We start from the raw sequence: 12,919 nt of genomic DNA, 5'->3' as shown, positions 1-12,919 counted from the left end.
TGTCAGGTTTCATTTGAGGGTATTTCCGTCCACATCGTGTTATTAACCATTTAGAAACTACAACCGTTTTTTGTCCATAGTCCCACTATCTTAGGAGACCGGACATATTGGGACAAATCTATTTCTATGTGCATTAAAGTGGTTAAAGGGTTGATATTTGGTCCTATATTCACAACGATTAAATCACGCTGGTGACTCTACCAACTTGTTGGATGCCTTTGCTGTTTGTTTTCGTTGTGTTTCACATTATTTTGTGTCCAATAGAAATGAATGGTAAATATTACATTGAATCATCGTTAGGAATATGGGACATAAAACTAAAGTAAAAATAACCTCAAATTAAAGCTGAGAGTCCTGACCTTTAACCTCATAGTATAATTTCAAATTCCAAGTGCTGGAGTACAGAGCTCCACCGTTACCGTCCCGGTAATTACTGAGGGTCACGTCTGCTAAGTCAAAACTAAGAATCAGAAAGGGCTGTGCTCCAACAAATTCAATGTCTCATGAATCGATCCTAAATACAGTGGGGGCAAAAAGGTATTTAGTCGGCCACCAATTGTGCAAGTTCTCCCACTTAAAAAGATGAAAGAGGCCTGTAATTGTCATCATAGGTACACTTGAACTATGACAGACAAAATGAGAAAAAAAATCCAGAAAATCACATTGTAGGATTTTTAATGAATTTATTTGCAAATTATGGTGGAAAATAAGTATTTGGTCACCTACAAACAAGCAAGATTTCTGGCTCTCACAGACCTGTAACTTCTTCTTTAAGAGGCTCCTCTGTCCTCCACTCTTTACCTGTATGGCACCTGTTTGAACTTGTTATCAGTATAAAAGACACCTATCCACAACCTCAAACAGTCACACTCCAAACTCCACTATGGCCAAGACCAAAGAGCTGTCAAAGGACACCAGAAACAAAATTGTAGACCTGCACCAGGCTGTGAAGACTGAATCTGCAATAGGTAAGCAGCTTGGTTTGACGAAATCAACTGTGGGAGCAATTATTAGGAAATGGAAGACATACAAGACCACTGATAATCTCCCTCGATCTGGGGCTCCACGCAAGATCTCACCCCGTGGGGTCAAAATGATCACAAGAACGGTGAGCAAAAATCACAGAACCACACGGGGGGACCTAGTGAATGACCTGCAGAGAGCTGGGACCAAAGTAACAAAGCCTACCATCAGTTACACACTACGCCGCCAGGGACTCAAATCCTGCAGTGCCAGACGTGTCCCCCTGCTTAAGCCAGTACATGTCCAGGCCCGTCTGAAGTTTGCTAGAGAGCATTTGGATGATCCAGAAGAAGATTGGGAGAATGTCATATGGTCAGATGAAACCTAAATATAACTTTTTGGTAAAAACTCAACTCGTCATGTTTGGAGGACAAAGAGTTGCATCCAAAGAACACCATGCCTACTGTGAAGCATGGGGGTGGAAACATCATGCTTTGGGGCTGTTTTTCTGCAAAGGGACCAGGACGACTGATCCGTGCAAAGGAAAGAATGAATGGGGCCATGTATCGTGAGATTTTGAGTGAACACCTCCTTCCATTCAGCAAGGATATTGAAGATGAAACGTGGCTGGGTCTTTCAGCATGACAATGATCCCAAAGCAACGAAGGAGTGGCTTTGTAAGAAGCATTTCAAGGTCCTGGAGTGGCCTAGCCAGTCTCCAGATCTCAACCCCATAGAAAATCTTTGGAGGGAGTTGAAAGTCCGTGTTGACCAGCAACAGCCACAAAACATCACTGCTCTAGAGGAGATCTGCATGGAGGAATGGGCCAAAATACCAGCAACAGTGTGTGAAAACCTTGTGAAGACTTACAGAAAACGTTTAACCTCTGTCATTGCCAACAAAGGGTATATAACAAAGTATTGAGATAAACTTTTGTTATTGACCAAATACTTATTTTCCACCATAATTTGCAAATAAATTCATTAAAAATCCTACAATGTGATTTTCTGCATTTTTTTTCTAATTTTGTCTGTCATAGTTGAATTGTACCTATGATGAAAATTACAGGCCTCTCTCATCTTTTTATGTGGGAGAACTTGCACAATTGGTGGCTGACTAAATACTTTTTTGCCCCACTGTACGTCTTCACTGTCTATACACCCTAGAGGTTTAGGAAGTTAAGGACATGCTCCGGCTCTACTGTCTGATGGCTCTACTGTCTGATGGTACTACTATCTGATGGCTCTACTATCTGATGGTACTACTGTCTGATGGTACTACTGTCTGATGGTACTACTGTCTGATGGCTCTACTGTCTGATGGCTCTACTGTCTGATGGTACTACTGTCTGATGGCTCTACTGTCTGATGGCTCTACTGTCTGATGGCTCTACTGTCTGATGGCTCTACTGTCTGATGGTACTACTGTCTGATGGTACTACTGTCTGATGGTACTACTGTCTGATGGTACTACTGTCTGATGGCTCTACTGTCTGATGGCTCTACTGTCTGATGGCTCTACTGTCTGATGGCTCTACTGTCTGATGGCTCTACTGTCTGATGGCTCTACTGTCTGATGGTACTACTGTCTGATGGCTCTACTGTCTGATTGCTCTACTGTCTGATTGCTCTACTGTCTGACGGCTCTACTGTCTGATGGCTCTACTGTCTGATGGCACTGTAAATGTATCAGAGTTATTGGTCACACTCGCTATGTTTCCACACGTTGGGAGTAATCCAGCTCCATGTTATCTGCTTAATACAGCATAGCAACTACAGTACTTCTGAGCCTCAAACATTTTATTCAAAGCATATGAAGCGGCAAAATGAGAAACGTCTGCGTGACTACCTGAATATGAGAACGTTTAAACAGGACAGTTTGAAGATAAGAGTTGAACAGTGAATGGTAAGTATATGGAAAGAGAAAGATGATACGCGTAAAGCCCCCAGGAGGCTGAGAAACCTGTTTCCCCATGAAAGAGTGAGTGGATTGGTAGGGTACGAGGTACTGTCATTTACTATGCTGCTGTGGATCCTGTCTGGACATGAGGCAGACCTTACTGTGCTGCTGTGGATCCTGTCTGGACATGAGGCAGACCTTACTGTGCTGCTGTGGATCCTGTCTGGACAAGAGGCAGACCTTACTGTGCTGCTGTGGATCCTGTCTGGACATGAGGCAGACCTTACTGTGCTGCTGTGGATCCTGTCTGGACATGAGGCAGACCTTATTGTGCTGCTGTGGATCCTGTCTGGACATGTAGCAGACCTTACTGTGCTGCTGTGGATCCTGTCTGGACATGAGGCAGACCTTACTGTGCTGCTGTGGATCCTGTCTGGACATGAGGCAGACCTTACTGTGCTGCTGTGGATCCTGTCTGGACATGAGGCAGACCTTACTGTGCTGCTGTGGATCCTGTCTGGACATGAGGCAGACCTTACTGTGCTGCTGTGGATCCTGTCTGGACATGAGGCAGACCTTACTGTGCTGCTGTGGATCCTGTCTGGACATGTAGCAGACCTTACTGTGCTGCTGTGGATCCTGTCTGGACATGAGGCAGACCTTACTGTGCTGCTGTGGATCCTGTCTGGACATGAGGCAGACCTTACTGTGCTGCTGTGGATCCTGTCTGGACATGAGGCAGACCTTACTGTGCTGCTGTGGATCCTGTCTGGACATGTAGCAGACCTTACTGTGCTGCTGTGGATCCTGTCTGGACATATAGCAGACCTTACTGTGCTGCTGTGGATCCTGTCTGGACATAAAGCAGACCTTACTGTGCTGCTGTGGATCCTGTCTGGACATGAGGCAGACCTTACTGTGCTGCTGTGGATCCTGTCTGGACATATAGCAGACCTTACTGTGCTGCTGTGGATCCTGTCTGGACATGAGGCAGACCTTACTGTGCTGCTGTGGATCATGTCTGGACATGAGGCAGACCTTACTGTGCTGCTGTGGATCCTGTCTGGACATGAGGCAGACCTTACTGTGCTGCTGTGGATCCTGTCTGGATATGAGGCAGACCTTACTGTGCTGCTGTGGATCCTGTCTGGACATGAGGCAGACCTTACTGTGCTGCTGTGGATCCTGTCTGGACATGAGGCAGACCTTACTGTGCTGCTGTGGATCCTGTCTGGACATGAGGCAGACCTTACTGTGCTGCTGTGGATCCTGTCTGGACATGAGGCAGACCTTACTGTGCTGCTGTTGATCCTGTCTGGACATGAGGCAGACCTTACTGTGCTGCTGTGGATCCTGTCTGGACATGAGGCAGACCTTACTGTGCTGCTGTGGATCCTGTCTGGACATGAGGCAGACCTTACTGTGCTGCTGTGGATCCTGTCTGGACATTAAGCAGACCTTACTGTGCTGCTGTGGATCCTGTCTGGACATGAGGCAGACCTTACTGTGCTGCTGTGGATCCTGTCTGGACATATAGCAGACCTTACTGTGCTGCTGTGGATCCTGTCTGGACATGAGGCAGACCTTACTGTGCTGCTGTGGATCATGTCTGGACATGAGGCAGACCTTACTGTGCTGCTGTGGATCCTGTCTGGACATATAGCAGACCTTACTGTGCTGCTGTGGATCCTGTCTGGACATGAGGCAGACCTTACTGTGCTGCTGTGGATCATGTCTGGACATGAGGCAGACCTTACTGTGCTGCTGTGGATCCTGTCTGGACATGAGGCAGACCTTACTGTGCTGCTGTGGATCCTGTCTGGACATGAGGCAGACCTTACTGTGCTGCTGTGGATCCTGTCTGGATATGAGGCAGACCTTACTGTGCTGCTGTGGATCCTGTCTGGACATGAGGCAGACCTTACTGTGCTGCTGTGGATCCTGTCTGGACATGAGGCAGACCTTACTGTGATGCTGTGGATCCTGTCTGGACATGAGGCAGACCTTACTGTGCTGCTGTGGATCCTGTCTGGACATGAGGCAGACCTTACTGTGCTGCTGTGGATCCTGTCTGGACATGAGGCAGACCTTACTGTGCTGCTGTGGATCCTGTCTGGACATGAGGCAGACCTTACTGTGCTGCTGTGGATCCTGTCTGGACATAAAGCAGACCTTACTGTGCTGCTGTGGATCCTGTCTGGACATGAGGCAGACCTTACTGTGCTGCTGTGGATCCTGTCTGGACATATAGCAGACCTTACTGTGCTGCTGTGGATCCTGTCTGGACATGAGGCAGACCTTACTGTGCTGCTGTGGATCATGTCTGGACATGAGGCAGACCTTACTGTGCTGCTGTGGATCCTGTCTGGACATGAGGCAGACCTTACTGTGCTGCTGTGGATCCTGTCTGGACATGAGGCAGACCTTACTGTGCTGCTGTGGATCCTGTCTGGATATGAGGCAGACCTTACTGTGCTGCTGTGGATCCTGTCTGGACATGAGGCAGACCTTACTGTGCTGCTGTGGATCCTGTCTGGACATGAGGCAGACCTTACTGTGCTGCTGTGGATCCTGTCTGGACATGAGGCAGACCTTACTGTGCTGCTGTGGATCCTGTCTGGACATGAGGCAGACCTTACTGTGCTGCTGTGGATCCTGTCTGGACATGAGGCAGACCTTACTGTGCTGCTGTGGATCCTGTCTGGACATGAGGCAGACCTTACTGTGCTGCTGTGGATCCTGTCTGGACATGTAGCAGACCTTACTGTGCTGCTGTGGATCCTGTCTGGACATGAGGCAGACCTTACTGTGCTGCTGTGGATCCTGTCTGGACATGAGGCAGACCTTACTGTGCTGCTGTGGATCCTGTCTGGACATGAGGCAGACCTTACTGTGCTGCTGTGGATCCTGTCTGGACATGAGGCAGACCTTACTGTGCTGCTGTGGATCCTGTCTGGACATGTAGCAGACCTTACTGTGCTGCTGTGGATCCTGTCTGGACATGAGGCAGACCTTACTGTGCTGCTGTGGATCCTGTCTGGACATGAGGCAGACCTTACTGTGCTGCTGTGGATCCTGTCTGGACATGAGGCAGACCTTACTGTGCTGCTGTGGATCCTGTCTGGACATGAGGCAGACCTTACTGTGCAGCTGTGGATCCTGTCTGTCATGTAGCAGACCTTACTGTGCTGCTGTGGATCCTGTCTGGACATATAGCAGACCTTACTGTGCTGCTGTGGATCCTGTCTGGACATGAGGCAGACCTTACTGTGCTGCTGTGGATCCTGTCTGGACATGAGGCAGACCTTACTGTGCTGCTGTGGATCCTGTCTGGATATGAGGCAGACCTTACTGTGCTGCTGTGGATCCTGTCTGGACATGTGGCAGACCTTACTGTGCTGCTGTGGATCCTGTCTGGACATGAGGCAGACCTTACTGTGCTGCTGTGGATCCTGTCTGGACATGAGGCAGACCTTACTGTGCTGCTGTGGATCCTGTCTGGACATGAGGCAGACCTTACTGTGCTGCTGTGGATCCTGTCTGGACATGAGGCAGACCTTACTGTGCTGCTGTGGATCCTGTCTGGACATGAGGCAGACCTTACTGTGCTGCTGTGGATCCTGTCTGGACATAAAGCAGACCTTACTGTGCTGCTGTGGATCCTGTCTGGACATGATGCAGACCTTACTGTGCTGCTGTGGATCCTGTCTGGACATATAGCAGACCTTACTGTGCTGCTGTGGATCCTGTCTGGACATGAGGCAGACCTTACTGTGCTGCTGTGGATCATGTCTGGACATGAGGCAGACCTTACTGTGCTGCTGTGGATCCTGTCTGGACATGAGGCAGACCTTACTGTGCTGCTGTGGATCCTGTCTGGACATGAGGCAGACCTTACTGTGCTGCTGTGGATCCTGTCTGGATATGAGGCAGACCTTACTGTGCTGCTGTGGATCCTGTCTGGACATGAGGCAGACCTTACTGTGCTGCTGTGGATCCTGTCTGGACATGAGGCAGACCTTACTGTGCTGCTGTGGATCCTGTCTGGACATGAGGCAGACCTTACTGTGCTGCTGTGGATCCTGTCTGGACATGAGGCAGACCTTACTGTGCTGCTGTGGATCCTGTCTGGACATGAGGCAGACCTTACTGTGCTGCTGTGGATCCTGTCTGGACATGAGGCAGACCTTACTGTGCTGCTGTGGATCCTGTCTGGACATGTAGCAGACCTTACTGTGCTGCTGTGGATCCTGTCTGGACATGAGGCAGACCTTACTGTGCAGCTGTGGATCCTGTCTGTCATGTAGCAGACCTTACTGTGCTGCTGTGGATCCTGTCTGGACATATAGCAGACCTTACTGTGCTGCTGTGGATCCTGTCTGGACATGAGGCAGACCTTACTGTGCATTATTCTGCATTATCCCTTCACACTAAGTGTATTGTAACAACCCTGGGTTTATAAGCACGGAAATCGACCCTGACACACGAGCATGCTTTGCGGCACAGTCGAAAGGGTGCCGGGCCGCGATCTAGAAGGTTGAGGGTTCGAGTCCTGCTCCCTGCCTGTTTCATTACAGTATTTCATACCTGTGTAATGCAATTGTAATAAGGATGTTATTATGTTGCCATTGATTTATAACTCCATAGTTACACGATTCTGGTAACTTTCACAAAATTCCTATTTATTTTTTGAAATCCCGATTGAAGGACTCTGCATTACTTGTATATATATATATATAGCATGTCTACTTAATACAGCATGGAGGTTACAGTACCACAGCATGTCTACTTAATACAGCATGGAGACTACAGTAACACAGCATGTCTACTTAATACAGCATGTCTACTTAATATAGCATGTCTACTTAATACAGCATGTCTACTTAATATAGCATGTCTACTTAATACAGCATGTCTACTTAATACAGCATGGAGACTGCAATACCACAGCATGTCTACTTAATACAGCATGTCTACTTAATATAGCATGTCTACTTAATACAGCATGTCTACTTAATACAGCATGGAGACTACAGTACCACAGCATGTCTACTTAATATAGCATGTCTACTTAATATAGCATGTCTACTTAATACAGCATGGAGACTACAGTACCACAGCATGTCTACTTAATACAGCATGTCTACTTAATATAGCATGTCTACTTAATACAGCATGTCTACTTAATATAGCATGTCTACTTAATACAGCATGGAGACTACAGTAACACAGCATGTCTACTTAATATAGCATGTCTACTTAATACAGCATGTCTACTTAATACAGCATGGAGGCTACAGTACCACAGCATGTCTACTTAATACAGCATGGGGACTACAGTACCACAGCATGTCTACTTAATATTGCATGTCTACTTAATACAGCATGTCTACTTAATACAGCATGGAGGCTACTGTACCACAGCATGTCTACTTAATACAGCATGGAGACTACAGTACCACAGCATGTCTACTTAATATAGCATGTCTACTTAATACAGCATGTCTACTTAATACAGCATGGAGGCTACTGTACCACAGCATGTCTACTTAATACAGCATGGGGACTACAGTACCACAGCATGTCTACTTAATACAGCATGTCTACTTAATACAGCATGGAGGCTACAGTACCACAGCATGTCTACTTAATATAGCATGTCTACTTAATACAGCATGTCTACTTAATACAGCATGGAGACTACAGTACCACAGCATGTCTACTTAATACAGCATGGAGGCTACAGTACCACAGCATGTCTACTTAATACAGCATGTCTACTTAATACAGCATGTCTACTTAATACAGCATGTCTACTTAATACAGCATGTCTACTTAATACAGCATGGAGGCTACAGTACCACAGCATGTCTACTTAATACAGCATGTCTACTTAATACAGCATGTCTACTTAATACAGCATGGAGACTACAGTACCACAGCATGTCTACTTAATACAGCATGTCTACTTAATACAGCATGGAGACTACAGTACCACAGCATGTCTACTTAATACAGCATGTCTACTTAATACAGCATGTCTACTTAATACAGCATGTCTACTTAATACAGCATGGAGGATACAGTACCACAGCATGTCTACTTAATACAGCATGTCTACTTAATACAGCATGGAGACTACAGTAACACAGCATGTCTACTTAATACAGCATGGAGGCTACAGTACCACAGCATGTCTACTTAATACAGCATGTCTACTTAATACAGCATGGAGACTACAGTACCACAGCATGTCTACTTAATACAGCATGTCTACTTAATACAGCATGTCTACTTAATAAAGCATGGAGGCTACAGTACCACAGCATGTCTACTTAATACAACATGTCTACTTAATACAGCATGGAGGATACAGTACCACAGCATGTCTACTTAATACAGCATGTCTACTTAATACAGCATGGAGACTACAGTACCACAGCATGTCTACTTAATACAGCATGTCTACTTATTACAGCATGGGGACTACAGTACCACAGCATGTCTACTTAATACAGCATGGAGGCTACAGTACCACAGCATGTCTACTTAATACAGCATGGAGACTACAGTACCACAGCATGTCTACTTAATACAGCATGTCTACTTAATACAGCATGGAGGTTACAGCACCACAGCATGCCTACTTAATACAGCATGTCTACTTAATACAGCATGTCTACTTAATACAGCATGTCTACTTAATACAGCATGTCTACTTAATACAGCATGTCTACTTAATACAGCATGGAGGCTACAGTAACACAGCATGTCTACTTAATACAGCATGTCTACTTAATACAGCATGTCTACTTAATACAGCATGTCTACTTAATACAACATGTCTACTTAAAACAGCATGTCTACTTAATACAGCAGGTCTACTTAATACAGCATGGAGGCTACAGTACCACAGCATGTCTACTTAATACAGCATGTCTACTTAATACAGCATGTCTACTTAATACAGCATGGAGGTTACAGTACCACAGCATGTCTACTTAATACAGCATGTCTACTTAATACAGCATGGAGGTTACAGTACCACAGCATGTCTACTTAATACAGCATGTCTACTTAATACAGCATGTCTACTTAATACAGCATGGAGACTACAGTACCACAGCATGTCTACTTAATACAGCATGGAGACTACAGTACCACAGCATGTCTACTTAATACAGCATGGAGACTACAGTACCACAGCATGTCTACTTAATACAGCATGTCTACTTAATACAGCATGGAGGTTACAGTACCACAGCATGTCTACTTAATACAGCATGTCTACTTAACACAGCATGTCTACTTAATACAGCATGTCTACTTAATACAGCATGGGGACTACAGTACCACAGCATGTCTACTTAATACAGCATGGGGACTACAGTACCACAGCATGTCTACTTAATACAGCATGGGGACTACAGTACCACAGCATGTCTACTTAATACAGCATGGAGACTACAGTACCACAGCATGTCTACTTAATACAGCATGGAGACTACAGTACCACAGCATGTCTACTTAATACAGCATGTCTACTTAATACAGCATGGAGGCTACAGTACCACAGCATGTCTACTTAATACAGCATGTCTACTTAATACAGCATGGGGACCACAGTACCACAGCATGTCTACTTAATACAGCATGTCTACTTAATACAGCATGGAGGCTACAGTACCACAGCATGTCTACTTAATACAGCATGTCTACTTAATACAGCATGGAGGTTACAGTACCACAGCATGTCTACTTAATACAGCATGGAGGCTACAGTACCACAGCATGTCTACTTAATACAGCATGTCTACTTAATACAGCATGTCTACTTAATACAGCATGTCTACTTAATACAGCATGGGGACTACAGTACCACAGCATGTCTACTTAATACAGCATGTCTACTTAATACAGCATGGAGACTACAGTACCACAGCATGTCTACTTAATACAGCATGTCTACTTAATACAGCATGTCTACTTAATACAGAATGTCTACTTAATACAGCATGGGGACTACAGTACCACAGCATGTCTAATTAATACAGCATGGAGGCTACAGTACCACAGCATGTCTACTTAATACAGCATGTCTACTTAATACAGCATGTAGTCTACAGTACCACAGCATGTCTAGTTAATACAGCATGTCTACTTAATACAGCATGTCTACTTAATACAGCAGGTCTACTTAATACAGCATGGAGGATACAGTACCACAGCATGTCTACTTAATACAGCATGTAGTCTACAGTACCACAGCATGTCTAGTTAATACAGCATGTCTACTTAATACAGCATGTCTACTTAATACAGCAGGTCTTCTTAATACAGCATGGAGGCTACAGTACCACAGCATGTCTACTTAATACAGCATGGAGGCTACAGTAACACAGCATGTCTACTTAATACAGCATGTCTACTTAATACAGCATGGAGGCTACAGTAACACAGCATGTCTACTTAATACAGCATGTCTACTTAATACAGCATGTCTACTTAATACAGCATGGAGGATACAGTACCACAGCATGTCTACTTAATACAGCATGTCTACTTAATACAGCATGTCTACTTAATACAGCATGGAGGATACAGTACCACAGCATGTCTACTTAATACAACATGTCTACTTAATACAGCATGGAGGCTACAGTACCACAGCATGTCTACTTAATACAGCATGTCTACTTAATACAGCATGGAGGCTACAGTAACACAGCATGTCTACTTAATACAGCATGTCTACTTAATACAGCATGTCTACTTAATATAGCATGTCTACTTAATACAGCATGTCTACTTAATACAGCATGGGGACTACAGTACCACAGCATGTCTACTTAATACAGCATGGAGACTACAGTACCACAGCATGTCTACTTAATACAGCATGGAGGCTACAGTACCACAGCATGTCTACTTAATACAGCATGTCTACTTAATATAGCATGTCTACTTAATACAGCATGTCTACTTAATACAGCATGGAGACTACAGTACCACAGCATGTCTACTTAATACAGCATGGAGACTACAGTACCACAGCATGTCTACTTAATACAGCATGTCTACTTAATACAGCATGGAGGCTACAGTAACACAGCATGTCTACTTAATACAGCATGTCTACTTAATACAGCATGTCTACTTAATATAGCATGTCTACTTAATACAGCATGTCTACTTAATACAGCATGGAGGCTACAGTAACACAGCATGTCTACTTAATACAGCATGTCTACTTAATACAGCATGTCTACTTAATATAGCATGTCTACTTAATACAGCATGGAGACTACAGTAACACAGCATGTCTACTTAATACAGCATGTCTACTTAATACAGCATGGAGGCTACAGTACCACAGCATGTCTACTTAATATAGCATGTCTACTTAATACAGCATGTCTACTTAATACAGCATGGAGGCTACAGTAACACAGCATGTCTACTTAATACAGCATGGAGGCTACAGTAACACAGCATGTCTACTTAATACAGCATGGAGGCTACAGTAACACAGCATGTCTACTTAATACAGCATGGGGACTACAGTACCAAAGCATGTCTACTTAATACAGCATGTCTACTTAATACAGCATGGGGACTACAGTACCACAGCATGTCTACTTAATACAGCATGTCTACTTAATACAGCATGTCTACTTAATACAGCATGGAGGCTACAGTAACACAGCATGTCTACTTAATACAGCATGTCTACGTAATACAGCATGGAGGTTACAGTACCACAGCATGTCTACTTAATACAGCATGTCTACTTAATACAGCATGTCTACTTAATACAGCATGGAGGCTACAGTAACACAGCATGTCTACTTAATACAGCATGTCTACTTAATACAGCATGGAGGTTACAGTACCACAGCATGTCTACTTAATACAGCATGTCTACGTAATACAGCATGGAGGTTACAGTACCACAGCATGTCTACTTAATACAGCATGGAGGCTACAGTACCACAGCATGTCTACTTCATACAGCATGGAGGCTACAGTACAACAGCATGTCTACTTAATACAGCA

The sequence above is a fragment of the Oncorhynchus clarkii genome, chromosome 24 (assembly GCF_045791955.1).
Source record: "Oncorhynchus clarkii lewisi isolate Uvic-CL-2024 chromosome 24, UVic_Ocla_1.0, whole genome shotgun sequence".
NCBI classification, from domain to species: Eukaryota; Metazoa; Chordata; class Actinopteri; order Salmoniformes; family Salmonidae; genus Oncorhynchus; species Oncorhynchus clarkii.
Note: the sequence above shows the minus strand (reverse complement) of the source record.